The sequence below is a fragment of the Brienomyrus brachyistius genome, chromosome 1, assembly GCF_023856365.1.
Source record: "Brienomyrus brachyistius isolate T26 chromosome 1, BBRACH_0.4, whole genome shotgun sequence".
NCBI classification, from domain to species: Eukaryota; Metazoa; Chordata; class Actinopteri; order Osteoglossiformes; family Mormyridae; genus Brienomyrus; species Brienomyrus brachyistius.
The window spans coordinates 42,025,626-42,047,071 of NC_064533.1; positions in this window are offsets into that span (position 1 = coordinate 42,025,626).

A 21,446-nucleotide genomic window follows, 5' to 3' on the forward strand; every position below is an offset into this window, starting at 1 on the left:
CCGAGCCTTCAACCAGCTGAAGAAGGCGTTCTGTACTGCTCCTGTCCTGGCGCAACCCTGTCCCGACCGACCTTTCGAGGTGGAGGTGGACGCCTCCGATGTCGGCGTGGGAGCCGTCCTCATTCAGCGTCATCCCCAAACCGGAAGAAGACATCCCTGCGCCTATTTCACGCGTAAGCTATCTCCAGCCGAGCACAATTACCCCGTAGGGGAACGAGAACTACTCGCGATCCGTCTGGCCCTAGAAGAGTGGCGGCACTGGTTAGAGGGCGCCTGATACCCGTTCATAGTCTTCACAGATCATTGAAATTTGGAATATCTCCAGTCAGTCAAGCGTCTATCGGCACGCCAAGTTCGATGGGCGCAATGGTTTGCGCGCTTTGTATTTCAAGTACAGTATCTGCCGGGAAGTAAGAATGTGAAGGCTGATGCACTGTCTCGTCAGTATGAGTCCCTAACCAGCACGGAGGAGGCCGCTCCGATTCTTGATCCCAAGTGCTTCGTGTCGTCAATCACCTGGACCTTAGAGGAGACTATACGACAAGCGAACGAACGCAGACCTTCACCCCCGGGGTGCCCCCCAGGTACCCGGTACGTACCTCGTCTCCATAGAGAAGCTTTATTGAACTGGATTCATTCCCATCATGGCAGCGGTCATCCCGGGGTGGAATCTACCCAGCGACTGGTTTCCAGGCGGTATTGGTGGCCGGGATGGAGGAAAGACACCCAGGAGTATGTAGACACTTGTGCTGAATGCGCACAGGTAAAGGCTTCCCACCAAGCTCCTGCCGGTTTACTCCAGCCTTTACCGGTACCGTCCCTACCCTGGACACACATTGCCATGGACTTCATTACAGACCTTCCACGGTCTGAGGGTAAGACCACCATCCTCACAATCGTTGACAGATTTTCGAAAATGTGCAGACTTATCGCTCTGCCCAAACTACCCTCAGCAAGTGAACTCGCTGAGAAGCTCATTAACACTTTATTTCGGTATTACGGCATTCCTATGGACATTGTTTCAGATCGAGGACCACAATTCAGTTCCCGAGTGTTCCACGAAATGTGCCGTAAGCTACGCATCAACCTTAGTCTCTCCCCGGCTTATCACCCCCAATCCAACGGACTTGCAGAGCGAACCAACCAGGAGGTTTCTAAGACTCTCAGAACCCTATGTCATGGAGGGTCCATCGACTGGGCAACCCACTTAGTGTGGGCTGAATATGCAATCAACTCCCGGGTGAGTTCTGCTACTAACCTGTCGCCTTTTCAGTGCGTCCTTGGCTACCAGCCTCCACTCTTCCCCTGGAATTGACCTGAGGGACCCATGCCGCGAGTGGAGGAGTGGTTCCGTAGAAGTCTGGAGAGGAGGTCTGGAGAGGGGTACAACAGTCCTTGCGACATAAGGCTTCACAGGTTAAGACCCAAGCTGATCGAAGACGCCGGGCTGGACCAGCCTATCGGGTGGGACAGCTGGTATGGCTATCCACCCGGAACCTCCACATCCCAGGTTGTAGAAAGCTGACCGCTAAGTATATCGGTCCGTTTCATATCTTGCGCAAAGTGGGGCCCGTTGCTGTCCGCCTTCAGCTCCCACGTGTCTACAGAATCTGTCCCACTTTTCACATCTCCCTCCTGAAGCCCGTGAAGCGCAGTTCCCTGCAGTCAGCGCCAGTCCCTTCTGCGGAGAAGGGACACACAGTCTCCTGTGGCGTTCCCCAGGGGTCAGTTCTTGGCCCCATGCTCTTCATTCTCTACCTTTCTCCGCTCGGTCAGGTCATCAACCACCATGGACTTTCCTTCCACTGTTATGCCGACGATACACAGCTTTATGTAAATGCCACAGCTGCAACGCCACTCTCATCATCCCCATCTCAACTCACTGTCTGTCTGGAGGAGATAAAGGTATGGATGGAACACAATTTCCTTCAACTCAACAGCTCCAAAACCGAGACCATTCTGGTCGGCACCCCTCACCAGATCAAATCACCCATAACCAGTATCATGTTCTTTGGCTCCAATATCTCTCTCTCATCAACAGTCACAAATCTTGGTGTAAAAATGGATCCCCTTTGAATCCCATATCAACCACCTCTGTAAGAGCTCCTTCTACCATCTCCAGAACATTTCCAAACTCCGCCCCATTCTTTCCCTATCTGATGCCGAAAAGCTGGTCCATGCCTTTATCTCCTCTAGACTGGACTACTGTAATGCACTTCTCTTTGGGAAACCTAGCAAGAGCCTGCAGAGGCTCCAATACATTCGAAACTCTGCAGCTACTGTAGGATCCTGATGAAAGTGCGAAAACATGAGCACATCACTCCCATTCTCCACTCACTTCATTGGCTTCCCATCTCCGCCAGGATTGAATATAAGGTTTTGCTTTTTACACATAAATGCATCCATGGACATGCTTCCCCTCCCCCTCCCCCCACGTCAAAGAACTTATCAACCCACAACGCGCAACACGTTCCCTCCGCTCTACGCACGCAAACCTCCTCCACAAACCAAGAACCAATCTGAAGACTATGGGAGATAGGGCTTTCTGTGCTGTTGCTCTACGCCTATGGAATGCCCTCCCTGACTTCCTGAGGGCACCACAACCCACTGACTGTTTTAAAAAGCATCTAAAGACATTTCTTTTTAACAAAACCTTTGGTTCCTCCACTAAGAGGTTTTAAAATTGATTACTTTTAAACTGTCTATTTCGTCTCTTTTATTTTAACTTGTAGCCCTTTGAGATCTTGTGATGTAAAGGGAATTATAAATAAAATGTATTATTATTTTTATTATTAACATATTCATTACCTGTCATTTTGACACGTGACCCCTTTGATCTTAGTGACCTTTGACCCCACCTGTCATTTTGACGAAAGCGGCATTCCTTCTCTCTCTACCATTAATTACAAACCAGCTTATAAATCCCACAATTTCTTATCTCAGATAATTCTAATGAGAAATTTACCAATTCTTGCGTAACCTCACCTTTCACAGACCTTGCATAATGCAAGAGCTCGCTGCACTCTGGCAAGACATAAAACTGCGGTAATGGGGTACTTCTTTGAAGAGGGAATTGCAAAGAAATCAAATAAAATCACCAATCATCCATTTCCATCTCAGGTGTTTTAGCATCTTATTCGTCTTTATGTTTGTGGTTTTAACGAGTTTACTGGTCAATGTGTACGTCTTGTGCACGTCTGGCCATCGAATGAAGCATATATTTAAATTTAGCTGCTTGCTAGAAATAGCTAACTATATAGCAGTTATTAGCTAAATTAGACTCATCATGTGGATTGCCGGTTTGCTCTACCTGTTGTGTATCCTCACGTTGATTGCGCTAACGGTGGAGAAGTTGGGATCTGACAATGGACTGGAGGTTTCCTTTTGGATCATTCTCTCAAGCTACTGTCTTATTCAGATATTAAACCTTTCACATCATCACTTTGGATCACCGTGTGGCTTTCTGGCTGAGCAACTGTGAAGCAGCACTAGCACGAACTGCATGAATGGGTAAAGACGCATTTGTCTCACCTCGACTAAATTGTTTGCAAACACAAACAGAGGACTTGTTCAGGCTACCCCCATTCAGCAAAGACTGTTTGGATAATTTTTCTGTTACTTCTATCAAATAACATTCATCCTAACCCTGGCCCGGAAGTGACAGAACTTAAAAACCCAGTTGACCTTAAAAACAGCTTTGGATTACGGTTTATCCATGTCAATATGCGTAGCTTGATTAATAAAATCGACGCTATCCAGCTGTGGGCAATGTTGACTGAGTGTGAAATCTTAGTTCTGTCAGAGACCTGGTTGAAACTATCAGTCACGGATGAAATGATAAATATTGAGGGATATAACGTTTTTAGGATTGATCGCTTAAACAAAGGAGGGCTTGCAAAACGCTACTGAACTGTTCCTGTATCAAATCTATCAATAGACCTAAGTCCTTGGAGTTGACTGCTAATAAGTTAAACCACCCAAATGGTGCTGACCTGATAGTCATTGGCTGTTATCGCAAACCGTCAGCTTCATCTGAGGGCACTACTCTTCTCTCAGACATATTACACAGTTTTTCCAACAGCGAGTTTGTTCTCCTGGGGGATTTAAATTGGCACTGGTTATCGATTTCTTCGAATGCACTAAAGGACATTTATGACACTTTGTATTTGACACAACTAATACATTCAACTAATACGATTAAATCTATAAAGCTTGGACAAGCTCACCCTGCTTGACGTCATTCTAACAAATGCGCTTCATAAATATTATGCTGTTGGGATATTCGGTAATGATGTCAGTGATCATTTTACAGTTGCATGTGTTAGAAATTCCCCAAAGTTAAGCCACAATTTATTTCTAAAATGTCCTTCAAACGCTTTAATGAGCAAGCTTTCCTGCATGATATATTTCATAGGGATTTGAATCTTGTTAGCGAAACAGTGGATGTAGAAGTGGCTTGGAATTGTTTTAAAACCACTATTCTGTAAATAAGCATGCACCTATGAGAAGATTCAGAGTTAGTGGTAAAGGCAATCGATGGTTCAATGATACTATTGCAACTGCTATCAGAGAATGTAATGCTGCATGGGTTAAAGCTAAAACAACATGAGTCTAAACACTGGATGGACTACAGAGCATTGAGAAACAGGTGGACTAGGCTGATAAAAAATGCAAAAAAGCAAGTACTACCTTACTCTAATAGATCAAAATTAAAATATTTCATATAAATTAATTTCATTCTATGTATTTTTGGAGAGTATTTGTATGTGTTTTAGTTTGTGTTCATATTAATCATCTCTGTGTGTATGTATACTGCATGAAACTTGTCATTTCCTTATTTGCTGTTATCTTGGCTAGGACTTCCTGGAAGAAGAGATATTGTATCTCAGTGGAACCTTTATTCCATTTATATCCTGGTAAAATAAAGAATAAATAAAATAAAATAAACTAACTGTCATGCATAACACCAGGGAAGTACGAGCAGAGTTGGGAAATCGGGTAATGCTGGGTTTAATTATAAACAATGCAGGCAAAACGCAAACAGACAATACAATGACCGGACTGGGGAAACAAACTGAAACGCGGACTAAATACATAGGACTAATGACAACAATCAGAAACAGCTGGTAAACACTGGGAATCCACACTGGGTTAACGAGGGGGCGTGGCACACGGAAGGAGTGGAAGATCGGGGCAGGACACTAACGGTGTGATTACAAAGCACTGCAGGCCCTATAGTAAGTTGGCTAAATTTATGGAAGGGACCAATAATTTCACTATTGTAAGGGTTGATAATTCATTCTGACCTTCACAAATAAGTCGCCGAGTCTCTATCCAAGTCGGTATTTGCCATAAGACTCAGCTACTAGTTTCCTTTTTGCCTGTGTTACTCATAATTATCTAATATAATGTAATTCATCTTGACAAGTGAAGCTCCAAGGCTATTAGTGACACTAAGTGGTGTCACACTGGTGGAGACCAGCTAGTTTTATGAAAAACACATAATTTTGCTATATATACTGTGAGGAGGAAAAGTCACCATACTATCAACCATATATTTTGGTTCCATCCATTACACATGCAATTTTATTAATATTACTATATAAGGAAGTATGGAGTGTTTCACTTTGACATCACTTTGAGTGTACAAGTATCTTCTTTTTTTGCATACCTGGAGATAATGAATATTATCCACCATGTGGTTATCTAAATGTTGCCGGGTAAGGTATCCACGAAACAACAAACAACATTTTAAGTGGGATCTTTTATTCAATGCAGGATATCCACCAAACTGGGACAATTAACCTTCCCATTTATTAAACAATGAAAAGCAAATTTCAATTTACCATCGAAAGAAAAATCCAAATTCAAGAAAACCCTTAAATCAAGCAAACCAGTTTTATAAACCTCTTATTCTCGTTCAAAATTAGAAAAGAAATAAAAAGAAAGAGAAAACAGGAAAAAGATCCCCAGTGCAATTACAGTAGTGGCAGACCTGCGCCAAACCAAACAAATACGTTATTCCGCTTATCCATAATTAAATACTACACATGCACTTCATATGCCATTCATCCAACACTTACTCTTTTTATCAGTCATTTCTCTACACCCCCTCCTGGAGCCGACACCTTATCGTGGTGGAGGGGTTTGCGTGTTACAATGATCCCAGGAGCTATGTTGTCTGGGGCTTTATGCCCCTGGTAGGGTCACCCAAGGCAAACAGGTCCTGGGTGAGGAACCAGACGAAGTACGGCTCAAAAACCCCTTATGAAGAGAAAAATCTTGGATTCACGGTTTCCCTTGCCCGGACGCTGGTCACCGGGGCCCCCCCCTGGAGCCAGGCCTGGGGGTGGGGCTCGATGGCGAGCGCCTGGCGGCCAGGCCTACACCCATGGGGCCTGGTCGGGCGCAGCCCGAACAAGGCACGTGGGTCCCCCCTCCAATGGGCTCACCACCCATGGGAGGGGCCATAGGGGTCGGGTGTGAAGTGATCTGGGCGGCGGCCAAAGGCGGGGACCTTGGCGGTCCGATCCTAGGCTGCAGAAGCTAGCTCTAGGGACATGGAATGTCACCTCTCTGATGGGGAAAGAGCCTGAGCTGGTGCGCGAGGTTGTGAAGTTCCGGCTAGATATAGTCGGACTCACCTCGACGCACGGCTTGGGCTCTGGAACCAGTCTCCTTGAGGGGGGTTGGACCCTTTTCCACTCTGGAGTTGCCCGCGGGGAGAGGCGCCGAGCGGGCGTGGGCATACTTATTGCCCCCAGGCTGGGCGCCTGTACATTGGGGTTTACCGCAGTGGACGAGAGGGTAGCCTCCCTCCGCCTTCGGGTGGGGGGACGGGTCCTGACTGTTGTTTGCGCTTATGCGCCAAACAGCAGTTCGGAATACCCACCCTTTTTGGAGTCCTTGGAAGGGGTGTTGGAGAGCGCTCCTCCTGGGGACTCCCTTGTTCTGCTGGGGGATTTCAATGCTCACGTGGGCGGCGACAGTGAGACCTGGAGGGGCGTGATTGGGAGGAACGGCCCCCCCGATCTGAACCCGAGCGGTGTTTTGTTATTGGACTTCTGTGCTCGTCACGGATTGTCCATAATGAACACCATGTTCAAGCATAAGGGTGTCCATATGTGCACTTGGCACCAGGACACCCTAGGCCGCAGTTCGATGATCGACTTTGTAGTCGTGTCGTCGGACTTGCGGCCGCATGTTTTGGACACTCGGGTGAAGAGAGGGGTGGAGCTGTCAACCGATCACTACCTGGTGGTGGGTTGGCTCCGCTGGTGGGGGAGGAAGCCGGCCAGGCCTGGCAGGCCCAAGCGTATAGTGAGGGTCTGCTGGGAACGTCTGGCGGAATCCCCTGTCAGGGAGAGTTTCAACTCCTACCTCCAGCAGAACTTCTCCCATATCCCGGGGGAGGCGGGGGACATTGAGTCCGAATGGGCCATGTTCCGTGCCTCCATTGTGGAGGCGGCTGACCGGAGCTGCGGCCGCAAGGTGGTCGGTGCCTGTCGCGGCGGTAATCCCCGAACACGCTGGTGGACACCGGTGGTAAGGGATGCCGTCAAGCTGAAGAAGGAGTCTTATCGGGCCTTTTTGGCCTGTGGGACTCCAGACGCAGCTGACGGCTACCGGCAGGCTAAGCGGAATGCGGCTTTGGCGGTCGCTGAGGCAAAAACTCGGGTGTGGGAGGAGTTTGGTGAGGCCATGGAGAACGACTTCCGGACGGCTTCGAGGAGATTCTGGTCCACCATCCGGCGGCTCCGGGCGGGAAAGCGGTGCAGCATCAACACTATTTATGGTGGGGATGGTGCGCTGCTGACCTCAGCTCGGGACGTTTTGGGTCGGTGGAGGGAGTACTTCGAAGACCTCCTCAATCCCACCGACACGCCTTCCAATATGGAAGCAGAGTGTGGGGACTTGGGGGTGGACTCGCCTATCTCGGGGGTGGAGGTCGCTGAGGTGGTCAAAAAGCTCCTCGGTGGCCGGGCCCCGGGGGTGGACGAGATTCGCCCAGAGTTCCTCAAGGCTCTGGATGCTGCGGGGCTGTCCTGGTTGACACGCATCTGCAGCATCGCATGGACATCGGGGGCAGTACCTCTGGACTGGCAGACCGGGGTGGTGGTCCCCCTCTTTAAGAAGGGGGACCGGAGGGTGTGCTCCAACTACAGGGGGATCACACTCCTCAGCCTCCCTGGTAAGGTCTATTCGGGGGTCCTGGAAAGGAGGGTCCGCCGGATTGTCGAACCTCGGATTCAGGAGGAGCAGTGTGGTTTTCGCCCTGGCCGTGGAACAGTGGACCAGCTCTATACTCTCAGCAGGGTTCTGGAGGGTTCATGGGAGTTTGCCCGACCAGTCTACATGTGTTTTGTGGACTTGGAAAAGGCATTCGACCGTGTCCCTCGTGGGGTCCTGTGGGGAGTGCTCTGGGAGTATGGGGTACCGGGCTCCCTTTTAAGGGCGGTTCGGTCCCTGTATGACCGGTGCCAGAGTTTGGTCCGCATGGGCGGCAATAAGTCGGACTCGTTTCCGGTGAGGGTTGGACTCCGTCAGGGCTGCCCTTTGTCACCGATTCTGTTCATAGTTTTTATGGACAGAATTTCTAGGCGCAGCCAGGGCGTGGAGGGCGTCCGGTTCGGTGACCTCAGGATTAGGTCTCTGCTTTTTGCGGATGATGTGGTTCTGTTGGCCTCATCGAGCCGTGACCTTCAGCTCTCACTGGAGCAGTTCGCAGCCGAGTGCGAAGCGGCTGGGATGAGAATCAGCACCTCCAAATCCGAGACCATGGTTCTCAGCCGGAAAAGGGTAGAGTGCTCTCTCCGGGTTGGGGATGGGGTCCTCCCCCAAGTGGAGGAGTTTAAGTATCTCGGGATCTTGTTCACGAGTGGGGGAACGATGGAGCGGGAGATCGACAGGCGGATCGGTGCGGCGTCAGCAGTCATGCGGGCGCTGCATCGGTCTGTCATGGTGAAGAGAGAGCTGAGCCAAAAGGCGAAGCTCTCGATTTACCAGTCGATCTACGTTCCTACCCTCACCTATGGTCATGAGCTTTGGGTAGTGACCGAAAGAACGAGATCGCGGGTACAAGCGGCCGAAATGAGTTTCCTCCGCAGGGTGGCTGGGCTCTCCCTTAGAGATAGGGTGAGGAGCTCAGTCATTCGGGAGGGACTCAGAGTAGAGCCGCTGCTCCTCCGCATCGAGAGGAGCCAGATGAGGTGGCTCGGGCATCTGATCAGGATGCCTCCGGGACGCCTCCCTGGGGAGGTATTCCGGGCATGTCCCACTGGGAGGAGGCCCCGGGGAAGACCCAGGACACGCTGGAGAGACTATGTCTCTCGGCTGGCCTGGGAACGCCTCGGGGTCCCCCCAGAGGAGCTAGACGAAGTGGCCGGGGAGAGGGAAGTCTGGGTCTCCCTGCTGAGGCTGCTGCCCCCGCGACCCGACTCCGGATTAAGCGGGAGATGATGGATGGATGGATGGATTTCTCTACACGTTGCTCCCTCAACGCATCTCTTCACTCAGCAACTACCACCCGCTGAGCTCACCAGGTCAGACCAACACCGAGTTCACGCTCAATCCTCTCTCATCTGACGTCCTGATAAATCTAATGCTTCCAATTCCTCCTTGGCTGCAATACTAGGGATTTCCCCCAAATATTTCACTAATAATGTAGACCAAATGAGGATCCCTCTTCTTCAGCAACCGCATGTCCACCACACCCGAACACGCTTCCTTTTTTCCCTTTACGCAGAGTGATGACCTCACTCCGCAGCGTCACTCCCTTAAAGGGACTATGTTCCTCCCTGTATTTCCATCCGGTTACATAAAGCTACACACTGTGTTTTCCCAGTCACGTAATTGGAGAACCAATTCAATACAGTATCATTAACCTTGTGGTGCTTCCATCAAATTCCCCTTGCCGTTGGTCACTTAGATCAGTGTTTCTTAAACCAGTCCTCTGGAAGCCCCAGACATTTTTGCTCCTCCCCAACTCTCAGGGAACTGAGAGAGAGCAGAATGTGGTCCATCTGGGGGGCCCTGTGGATTGGGTTGAGAAACACTACCATAGATTAAATCTATGGACTACTCTATGAACAGGACCTACAGTGCACTGTCAGCTAGATAGAAAGGAAGACACGGTTTCATTAAATGACTTTTTAAATCCTGGCTCGCTTTGGTATCTTTGAGATTTGTGCCCCTGCGGACACAAGTGGGAGCCGCAGAACCTGGAGCCAGATCATCAGAAACGCTCAGCCAAACAGGGGCCCTGGAATGGGGCTAAGGGTGCATGGCGGGATTCAGCCTGGTGGCAGCCAGGGTGCTGGCCTGATGACCTCCAGTGGGCTATAGGTGAGCCACTTACTAGGTCATCTGAGTGGAGGACTCAGATGACAATTGTGGGAGACAGGCCATGGCAGAGGACGAGGGTGCCGTTGAGTGCAGAAAAGATTGAAATAGATGAGGAGGGTACCGTCTAGGCCCCAAAAAGCTTGGAGGATGCTGATGGGATGGCAGGAAGTGAGGCAGGAGCCAACAGGACAGCAGTAGCCTGTGGGCAGTGGTGTCTTAATGGTTAGGGAAGCGCACTTGTAATTGAAAGATTACAGGTTCAAATCCCCGACCAGCAAGGCACCACTGTGAAAGGTACCATCCTCAAGCACTGCTCCCCGGGCGCTGAATTAGCTGCCCCCTGCTATGTCACGATGTCACATATGGGTTAAATGCAGTGGGCACATTTCGTTGTTGTGTTGTGGTGTGTCAACATGACCACTGATCACCAAACTCTAAATTGGAGTCAACAGGAATGGCAAAAGACAAGGCAGGAGATGAGGCAGGAGCCAACAGGATAGCAGGAGATGACATGGAAGCCATTGGCGCCACAGGTGTAAAGAGTGCCGAGGGACTGCTAGGTGAGCAGGATACAGCCAGGACACCTGGAGGCAAGCAGGGTGCAGCCTTGGCATCTGGAGGTACCAGTAAGGCCACAGACATGACCACTGGGGTTTCATGTGGGACAGCAGGCAAGGTACAGTGGTCCAAAAGGCCCAGAGCAGTCAGAGGGTCAGGCAAGATGGGAGGTATGGGTACAGCTGGCTTTTTCTACTTCTTCCTGTCTCGGCCAGAGCTGCAGTAAGTTGCAGAGTGGCTTAATGCTGCGGAGAAGCAATGGGTGGTGCGATACCCTGCTGCAGGATGACCAAGAGCTGAACAGTGCCTCGCAGTGGAGAGACAGTGGGCTGAGCCTGGGTCAGAGCTTGACTGGCTTCAACTAACCACTGAATCTCCTCTATACAGCAACAGACCGTTTTCTGTCTTCTGGGGATCTGTGCCTAGGGTGAGCCCCGTGAACATCTTCCCTGCTTGCAGGAAGAGTGTTTGAGCCTTGGGTACTCCCCAAGTGGTTAGATTATGCCTCCATTCCAGGTTGGAGTCAGGGAAGGATAATTAGTTTTTTGCTTTCAGGCGGGGTGGCTTTGGTGGAAGCCTTGGCTCTGGTGACCTCTCTGATCTCCAGATCTGAAGCATGTGGAATATTTGGTCTGCTGGATGCAGGGCAACCTTGAAAGCTGAGACTGAGGTATGTGCTGCAAAATTTCTTTAATACTTTAATATGAAGACTTATGAGGTACAACGAATAGCAGGCATGGCTCTTTAGGGCAGGCAGGGCATGATAGTACAAACACTATATTCACAGTGCAACTTAGTTGACATTCCTTTCTTTACACGTTCGAACGTAAATGTTAATTATTGAAAAGGAGGACTCTCTATAGGCATGTTTTTCCAGCTCATATGTCATTCACTAACATCACTTGATTGCTTGCCACTCTTAATGCTGTTTATATAGCCAGAGAACTAAATATGGGTTAATCTCCTCCATTATCTATTCGGTTATTTGCTCAGATGTTTGTCCAGGTTCATTTACAATTCATCAAGCTGCATGTGCTGGGCAGTTGTTCTAATGACATTATTCTTTTCCATCAAATTTAATTTTTTTTGCTTCTGTGCTGATTGTTTCTGTTTTCACAGCTTTTTCCCATGCCAATTTCTTGACACAGTTTGCAATCTTTCTGTTTATTTCACTCCTGTCCTGTTATTTTCATGTTGTATGACATGGTTTTTCAGTGATGAATGTGTCGTTCCTCAGCCCCATCCTACAGATCATGTTCAGTTTTGGACTTTATTACTGGATCACAGCACTTCATGTTAGGGTCTCATCAGTTGCATTTTAAGGTTAAAAATTTCCTGGCGACTCTCCTCCACTGTATGCCAGACCAGCCTCACAGTATAGGTCCAGTTTACTAACACAGTATGTGGCATGCTCTTATCTCTGAACAAAGTTCATTCTCTCTGTTTGTGGTCCATTTGCTTACTAACAGATCATTATTATGCATTTCTATAACTGCATATCTAACACAGGCGTGCAATAAACCCTTTGTCTATCCTAGGGTTCACAGGGAAAAGTCTGGGATGGCATGCCAATTTAGCCAGTATAATAATGCATTAAAAGGGCAATTTAGTCTTTAGATTGTGGGAGTAAGCTGAAGGACCCAAAGGAGACCTACAAATTAACAGAGCCAGGGCTGAATCAGAGCTCCAATAGTAGAGTTATGAGCCCACCATGCTTTGCTGTCAACAGTAAAACTGTGCCCTTATGCTCCCCATTCTGTTCCTGCAGCAGATGGGTGCCCCAGTGGATCAAAAACCTGAATCACTTGAGATCTACAGTAAGCATAAATTAAAAGAAGTACTTCTATCATGGAATTATCCATGATAACTTATTCTCAATATACCATTTGCATTAAAACATGCCTGTATTAGTTTTTCCAAGAATAACTTTCAAGTCATTTCATAAATCAGGATATCATATGTATGCACCTAATTCTCCTAACTCTAACCTTAACCCTCAACATGTGGTATTGGCAAAAGTCTTATCAATTCCAAAGCAAGGATGGTCCTTGAAGACTGTGATGTTGTGGAAGTAAAATTGGACATTGGTAGACCCGGTAGGGGAGGCATATTGGGTCTGTTATGTCTTAGGCCTTAGACAAGAAGAGATTGTTTTGAATACTTCGTAATAGCTGCCTGCGGTTAGTTCCTCAGACCCTGAAGAAAGCTCGGACCTTGGAGAGGCAGACAGCAGAGCAAGGGGGGAGAAACCACCTGCAGGAAGAGATTCAAAGCTGCCCCAACTGGTGAAAATAGAGTTACAGCTTAATAAAATAGTCGCATTAGACAATACACAATATGTTACGCAGTAATGCAAATGTATAAGTACATTAATCATTAATCGTACTAATCATATGTTAACCATGTATTTGCAGTGATTCAATTACAATACGTCAATATCTATATACATATCTCAAGTAGAGTCTTGAAGTCAAGACAGATTCCGGTAAATTGAGCAAGATGGGTGAATTTTACCTTGCTACCAAAGTGAACTCATAGAGCAGGAGAATCGTGTTTCTTATATGTTTGTGTCATGCCCGGCTCGTACGATCCTTGTGTGTGCCACACCCCCTGATTGTCCACGTGTGCTTCCCCAATTATGCCCACCTGTATCTTTTGTCTATATCAGTCCATGTCTTGCCCTGTCCGATGTCCGTCATTGATGTTAGTTTTGATGTTAGTAATGTTAGATGATGTCCGTGATGCCCCGTTCTGCCCGTAGCCGTCTTCCACTTAATAAATCACCCGTTTTCCCCGTCTTTTGCCTGCCTGCCTAGTCCTTCCCTGCCTCCTGCCCGCCTACTTGCACGTCCGCATCCACGATTCTTGACAGAATGATGGACCCGAAAAAATAGGCTCCGCAGCAGACTGAGGACCAGCGTCTCGGTCTGCTGCAAGAGATATACTACTAGCTGAACCAGCCCAAAGTCCAGGAGCCGGTAGCACTGGATTTGGCCAGCAAGAGTGGCGATCTCCTGGTAGAGATGTCCCCATCTGATGGCATGCACCGACTAGGAGAGGTGCGCATGAACCTCCAGCGGCTGATCCGGCGGATAACAGAACGGAGGTTGGGGCTGGTTGCACCGCGCGTCATGGAGACTGTCCTCCAGCCGTCCGTCCTGTCAGACATAGCGCAGCCTCCTGCCGCCACTGTGACCCAAAGGAAGAGGAGGAGAAAGCCGGCGATAACCCCGACGACCTTCCTGGGGGCGTGCACGCTCGTCCCTGCCTCTCTTCCTACCGGTGATCGGGAAGACTTCCCAATCAATCCAGAAGTCACCTCCGCCATTAAGCTGCCTTCACGGGCAGCTTCCCCCTTCCAGGGAACGCGTCTGGCCACCGTGGAGCTGCCGCCGCCTCTTGAACGGTACCACTTCCGTGTTGCGCGGCTGACTAACAAAGGGGCCAGCGCAATAAGGGACGCTATCCTGCGTATCCCCAGGACTCTTAAAGGGGGAATGCCCGTTTTTGTGGCACCTGTTCTGCCTGTCTCACCTGCTGCAGCCACTACACCCGAGGCGCTGCCTCCGCCTGCTGCAGCCGCTATGCCAGAGACGCTGCCTCCACCTTCGCCTGCTGCGGCCGCTACGCCCGAGGTGCCACCTGCGGCCGCTACGCCTAAGGCGCCTCCGCCTCAGGCCCCTCTGTCTCCGCCCAAGGTTCCTCTGCCTCCGCTGCCTGCTGCAGCTACGTCCGAGGTCCTTCTGCCCGCACCTGTGACACCAATCCCTGTGACTCCTGTTCCGCTCCCTGACCCCACTCCAGGCTCCTCAGCTCCAGTCCCCGAGGAGGTCCCGGACAACCCGACCACTGCTCCTCTCTCCTTGGAGGGAGAGGAGCTTGAATGGGACCCCTTGGGGACCTCCCTGCTGACTCCTCTGCCCTCGCCCCAGCAAGGTCGACCCCAGCCTGATCCCCACATGTCTGTGTCCCGGAAAGGGAGAGGACACTGGTGCAGGGTTAGGCTCGCACCCACCCTGCCCCCTGGCTCGCCCTCGCTCGCCTTGGCTAGGGATCGGGGGGCACCTACGGGTCCTGGGGCTCCGGGTCGGCGGTCCCCTGCAGGTCCCCCTCCAACGCATCATCGCCCTGCCTCAGTCCCGCCGCCGACACCTCGTCGGTCACCTGCGGGGTTCCCCCGCTGTGGCTCTTCCATCGCCTACGGGTCCCCCCACTCTGGCGCATCGGAATACATCGCCTTGGCCGGTTGTGGCCTTGCCATCGCTTGCTGCGGCTCCCCCTCCTTCCTTGCCTTCACCAGTGTCCCCTTCAGCTCTGTCATCGCCTCCCCTGGTGCCCCCTCCAACTTCCTCCTCGTCCCCTTCATCTGTCCCTCGCCCTGCCTCTTCAGCCCCTCCAAGGTCCCCTCCTGCTCCGGCCTCCCGGTCGCCTGCGGCCCCTTCAGCTGCCACCCGTCACCTGCTGGGGTTTCCTCGGGCTCCCCTTTCTCCCTCGGCCTTTCCCGTCTCTGTCCTCGTCCCTCTGTTCCTATTCTGTCTCCTCTTGTCTCTGCTCCTCATCCCCCTGTGTTCCCTCTGTCCACTCCTGGCCCTAGTAGTGCTATACACTACTAAGTGTAAAATGAAGAGGCAAGTAAGTTGAATCATTTTTTTGTTATTTAACAGCTGGGGAATTGCTTTCAAAGTGACAGTCTTCTAGTCATTTTGAAATACCCCTTTGATGTAAACAGAGGTCAAAATTCAGGACATTGTGCAAATTTAATTTGGGGAAATGTTTTTTGAGCCCTGTAATCAGTCTGTTCTCTTTCCTTCTCATATTTTTTTCTCCCCGTTTAGAAACATTCATAAGACCTTTCTGTCAATCAGTCTCCCTCTGGATGGAATTTAGGACAGCTTTCTTCTAGAGACACCCAGCTGCTGTGTATATGTTCTGCCAAAATAAAAGGGGAGATTTCTTCTCACACCTGGAGCTATGCTTAAATGTTTAGAAGCCTAAAAATTATTCCTCATTCCTGTTTTTGTCCTGGCATTATGGGGATATGTCCATCCAACTTGGGTTCAAATGGAATACATACATTGTAAATAAACCATTTATTTATTATTATTTTACTATTTTTATTACTATTACAAATAACATTTTATATGCGTATAAAATTGTTATTAATAGAATTTACTCTTGTGCTCATAATCTGTGCTAACTCTTCACGGGCTGTCTGGCATTCTGTATAGGTTGTACCCTAGCAAGTTGATCTGTGCTACCTGAGATAGCCTCCAATACCCTTCCCCCACTGCAACTCTGACCAGGATAAGCAGTTGAAAGATGGATGGCTTGGATTTTTAGCTCCTCAGATAAATGCCATATAATGCAATAGTTTTTGAGTCCTTTTGAGGCATTCAAATGCGTGAAACATAATTATAAAATTTTCTCATTAAGGAAGTGAATCACAAAAAGATGGTGTCAGTCTGGGCCAATATCCCTGTGGGATGATTTTGATTCCTTGTTGAATCCATGCCCCTGAAAACCTGAGGTTGTTATGAGGGAATCGGGGCCCATAAGACCATATTAGGAAGATGCCTTTAATGTTTTGTATACTCACTGTTAGCAAACTGTTTTTCCAAAATTTTGCTAAGTTTTTGCCATCAAGGACATAGAACTGTTTCCAGTATTAAGGGACATACGTCTACTTGGCATAGTCCTCTAGGAGGAAAATTTTGTGGGAAATGGCTTTCCAGTTCATATAATTGGTGAATCATTATTTCTTATAAATCTGCTTACCATAAAATCAAAGAACAAAAGCAGCTTAATAAGTAAATAATAAGTGACGTTTTTGAGACATCCAGCATTCTTTTTAGCTCATTTTGAAAAAGTTTTTTCCATGAAATGTAGTTTAGTAACTTCATCATTATCAGAATCAGCTTGATTTGCAAAGATATTTGCATATACATGGTCACTAAGTGTGCCAGCTGTCAAGAATAATAAGCTGTCAATAAACAAAGAAAATAAATTTGGATTAATGAATTTTAATATCCAAAATCAAAAGATGGCAACTATATACAATGAAAAAGAAGAGAAAGTAGTGTTGGAGCAATCAAACCACATTCAGCATTTCAATCAAGTTCAAGCTGAAAAGTAACCTCTGGCTATCTAGTTATGTTGTGTGTAGGTAAATTTCATATTTTGCTGTTAAAATGTGATGCCCAGAAACTGACCACTTTTGTCTAGTCATTTGCAATTAGAACATTTTGTGAAATAGCATCAGCATTAAAGACAAACTCTTAATGACTGATCATTTATTTTGGAGGTTGGCTAGCTAGGTATATTAATATATTATTAACATTGTAATAGTGGGTTGCTGAGCCATGCTTGCAATAATTAGCCAGCAGAGACATTTTGAGGTACAATCACCAGATGGCATTTATTGCATCCATACCACTTCAACTAACACTCGCATTGCCCACCGTGCTCGTTGCCTTGCTTACTCCTAATACACATGGTGAGCACACGCACACATACATGCCCACACACTATGTACAACGATGAACATTAACCACTATACATGACAAAACGCACAGCACATTCATAATGACACAAGCGATTACTGGAACTATTTACAAATCTGGCATCAGTCCAACATGCTGCATTGCCCTCCAGTACCTCTACACTACACTGCCCCCCTCGTAGGGGGTTATCTATCCCAGAACTGCCACAAAGTCCTGGAAGCGCACCGAGCAGCGGCAAGTCCTCTGCAGTTGCAGGCCCATCTGCACTCCACCTCAGAGATTCATTCCAGGACCTCCCTGGGACCCTTCCAGTGGCTGTCGAGCTTGGGTGACCGGGGCGTTCTTCCTGATGGGGCAGTACACCCAAAGAGAGTCCCCAGGCTGGAAGGCCTGTTCCCAGCAGTAATGTCATACGCCGTTTTCTGCCTGGCTGTGACCGTGCCTTAATGGTCCCTGGTCCCTTGATGATCTCGTGCACAACGGAAACGCGCTCCCGAAGCTAGTGCAGGTAGTCCAATCCCAGTGCTCCGACTCAGAGGTGGGGAGCTGAACACCAGCTCCACTGGGGTCCGTAGCTCATAGCCAAGCATGAGGACGGCGGCGATACAGCCGATGCTTTCCTGTATCACTGTACGATATACCCACAGAACCAGGGGAAGGTGGGTGTCCAAGGCGCGCTAGTGCTCATTCATGACGATCGCCAACTGTGTGGGTAGGAAATCACTCCACCAGCCCGTCGCTCTGTGGGTGAAGGGGGGTAGTGTGGGTTTTCACAATACTCAGCTGCCAGCAGTCTGCACTTTATGTCCATGACCATTGTATAACTTCAGTTGGAATATATTTCAATAAACAGGTAAAATAGTAAAACTTGTGTTAGTGTCTAAATATATATGGTCCTGACTGTATGTTAACAAAGGTTGGTGCACAAATTGTTCTGTGGTGGCTGACACTGTTCTGAGACTGTGGTACATTTAATACAGTAATATCCCATTATAGTGGACTCGCTTATAACGGAATATCATCTGTAACGGAATATCATCTATAATGGATGACGTTCGCTGGTCCCGGCCATGTGCCTTTAAGAACATACAGAAAATGCATCAGATATAGCAGACTCACATATAACGGAATTTCACTTATAACGGACAAACGATTTGGTCCCCAGGGCTGCTTTTAGCTGTAGTTTTCTTCGGCTATAACAGATATGCAGACTCTGCCTACAAGGCCGTTGCCGTTGATATCCAGCACAGATAATGTGGAAGTAAAATTGGACATTGGTAGGCCTAGGAGGGGAGGCATATTGGGTCTGTTATGTCTTAGGCAAGAAGAGATTGTTTTGAATACTCTGTGACTGCACTTCATGATTAGTTCCGCAGACCCTGAGGAAAGCTCGGACCTTGGTGAGGCAGACAGTGGAGAAAAAGGGGGGGAGAAACCACCTGCAGGAAGAGATTCGAAGCTGCCACAACTGGTGCACAACGAGTGATAGCTCTATAAAATAGTTACAGCAGAAAATATATGTAACCATATATACAGTCATTGACAAAAGTCTTGTCACATAAGGACATAGTAAGTTAAAAAGGTATGTAACTTTATTTCTAATCAATCAATTGTTACAATAAATGGATCAATTTAATGCCAAGGGCTTTCACATTAATAACTGGGTGCAGAATGAAACAGTCAAAAAGTGTCCTGATGTTCACAGCTTGTCCTGTTTTTGCAAGGACAAAAGTCTTGTCATGTATTTTAATGATTCAGTCAATCACAGATTAGAGGTTCACCTGTGCCAAATACTGGAATTAACATAATCCCAGATGTGTATAAAAAGAACCCCAGCACAACCGACCGACATTTGTGCAACCTGACTTCTGACAACATGCCAAAGATTCAACCACAGAACAAAGTGCTGATCATCAAACACTTGAAGACCAAGTCTGCAGCTGAGGTGGCAGACATCATTAATGTATCCAAACGTCAAGTGGAGAGGATAAAAAAAAGATATGAAGAAACTGGTGATGTTCATGACAAGCTCAAGAGGACCGTTTGTTGCTTCAACAGTCCAGGGCCAACCCTTTTTCAACTGCAGAAGGGCTACATCAGAACTGGTCACCAGAAACCGCTGTGTCTACAAGAACAGTTTCTCTAATTCTCACATGCAGTGGTCTCCATGGCCGAATTAGTGCTCATAAACCAGCATTAACGAGAACACAACAAAAAAAGCATGTTGAATTTGCCAAGACCCACAGCTTGCAACAAGGATGGACAGTGGCAGAAGGTTGATTTTTCTGACTAATCATCCATTGAACTGCATACCAAATGCCGCAAATACTGCAGGAGACCTGTTCCAAGACTCACCCAGAAAACAGTCAAGTTTGGTGGAAGAAAAGCCATGGTTTTGTGTTACATCCAGTATGGGGGTGTTGGAGAGATCTGCAGAGTGGATGGCAACATCAAGACATCAAGTATCAAGACATTCTTGCTACTCATTACATTCTAAACCATAAGAGAGGGCAAATTCTGCAGCAGGATGGCACTCCTTCTCATACTTCAGCCTCCACATTGAAGTTCCTGAAACTGAAGAAGATCAAGGTGCTGCAGGATTGGCCAGTCCAGTCACCAGACATGAACATTATTGAGCATCTCTGGGGTAAGATGAAGGAGGAGGTTTGGAAGACGAAACCAAAGAACTCTGGGAGTCCTGCAAGACTGCTTTCTTTGCCATTCCAGATGACTTCTTCAACAAGTTATTTCAGTCATCGCCAAGATGTATGGATGCGGTCCTCCAAGCTCATGGAAGTCATACACATTTTTTTTTTTCCAAAGCACCATGACATTATGTTCTGATGTTATTGTAGCATGTTTGTGTATTCTAAATAACGTATATGTATAATTTCTACATTATTTTTGTTTATAACAAGATTTTTGTCCAGGCAAAGGTTGACCTTTCTGTCCTAATTCAATGATAAAATTCAATAAATGATGCCAAACTTTATTTATATAAGCATAATCTAGAGGGCTTTGCCTTTCTTATAAGCCATTTCTGATTCCAACTGATTTACAAGTCAAGTTATTATTTGTTGTTCCTACAACTTGGTTAAGTGACAAGACTTTTGTCAGGCACTGTAGTATGTTAAGTGTGACGTCCACAAAAGTGCCACATTTGTATTTCTGGAAATGCTATATGATTTTTATTATTGTCTTTTCTTTGTATTATATGTGTACTCCAGAAAGCATGACATATTTCATCATGAAATAAAGGTTTCATCTTAGCCTAAGTGTGTGGTTCTCAGTCCAACCAGCTGGGGGGGGGGGACACTACTGCTGCATAGCGATTCTCTGCGTCGTCGTTATGAACTTTATCATAACTGCAGAGAACTCCAAAGCATCGACACGCTGTTGTCCTGCCTGCAGACTAGTACGGTACTGGTAAATCTGCAGTGAATGAGTTTTGCTAATAGAATATGCAGTTAATGTATACTGGGAAAAGAGCTAAAAAAAAAAGATTTATTTGTATTTTGTCTGTGAATATGTGTTTGAAGCAGAGACACTTATTTTATTAAGGATTTTGTTTAATATGTTAGATGTAAATACATTGAACTCTGTGTAAACACTGAACATAGAAAATGATTCTGAAGGAAAAAATACACCTGTTTGAGAAAATGTTTAAATAAATAACTGCAATAAATAACATAACATTTAATCCATCCATCCATCCATTTTCCAAACCGCTTATCCTACTGGGTCGCAGGGGGACCGGAGCCTATCCCGGAAGCAATGGGCACGAGGCAGGGAACAACCCAGGATGGGGGGCCAGCCCATCGCAGGGCACACTCACACACCATTTACTCATGCATGCACACCTATGGGCAATTTAGCAAGTCCAATTAGCCTCAGCATGTTTTTGGACTATGGGGGGAAACTGGAGTACCCGCAGGAAACCCCACGTCGACATGGGGAGAACATACAAACTCCGCACACATGTGACCCAAGCGGAAACTCAAACCCGGGTCCCAGAGGTGTGAGGCAATAGTGCTAACCATTGCA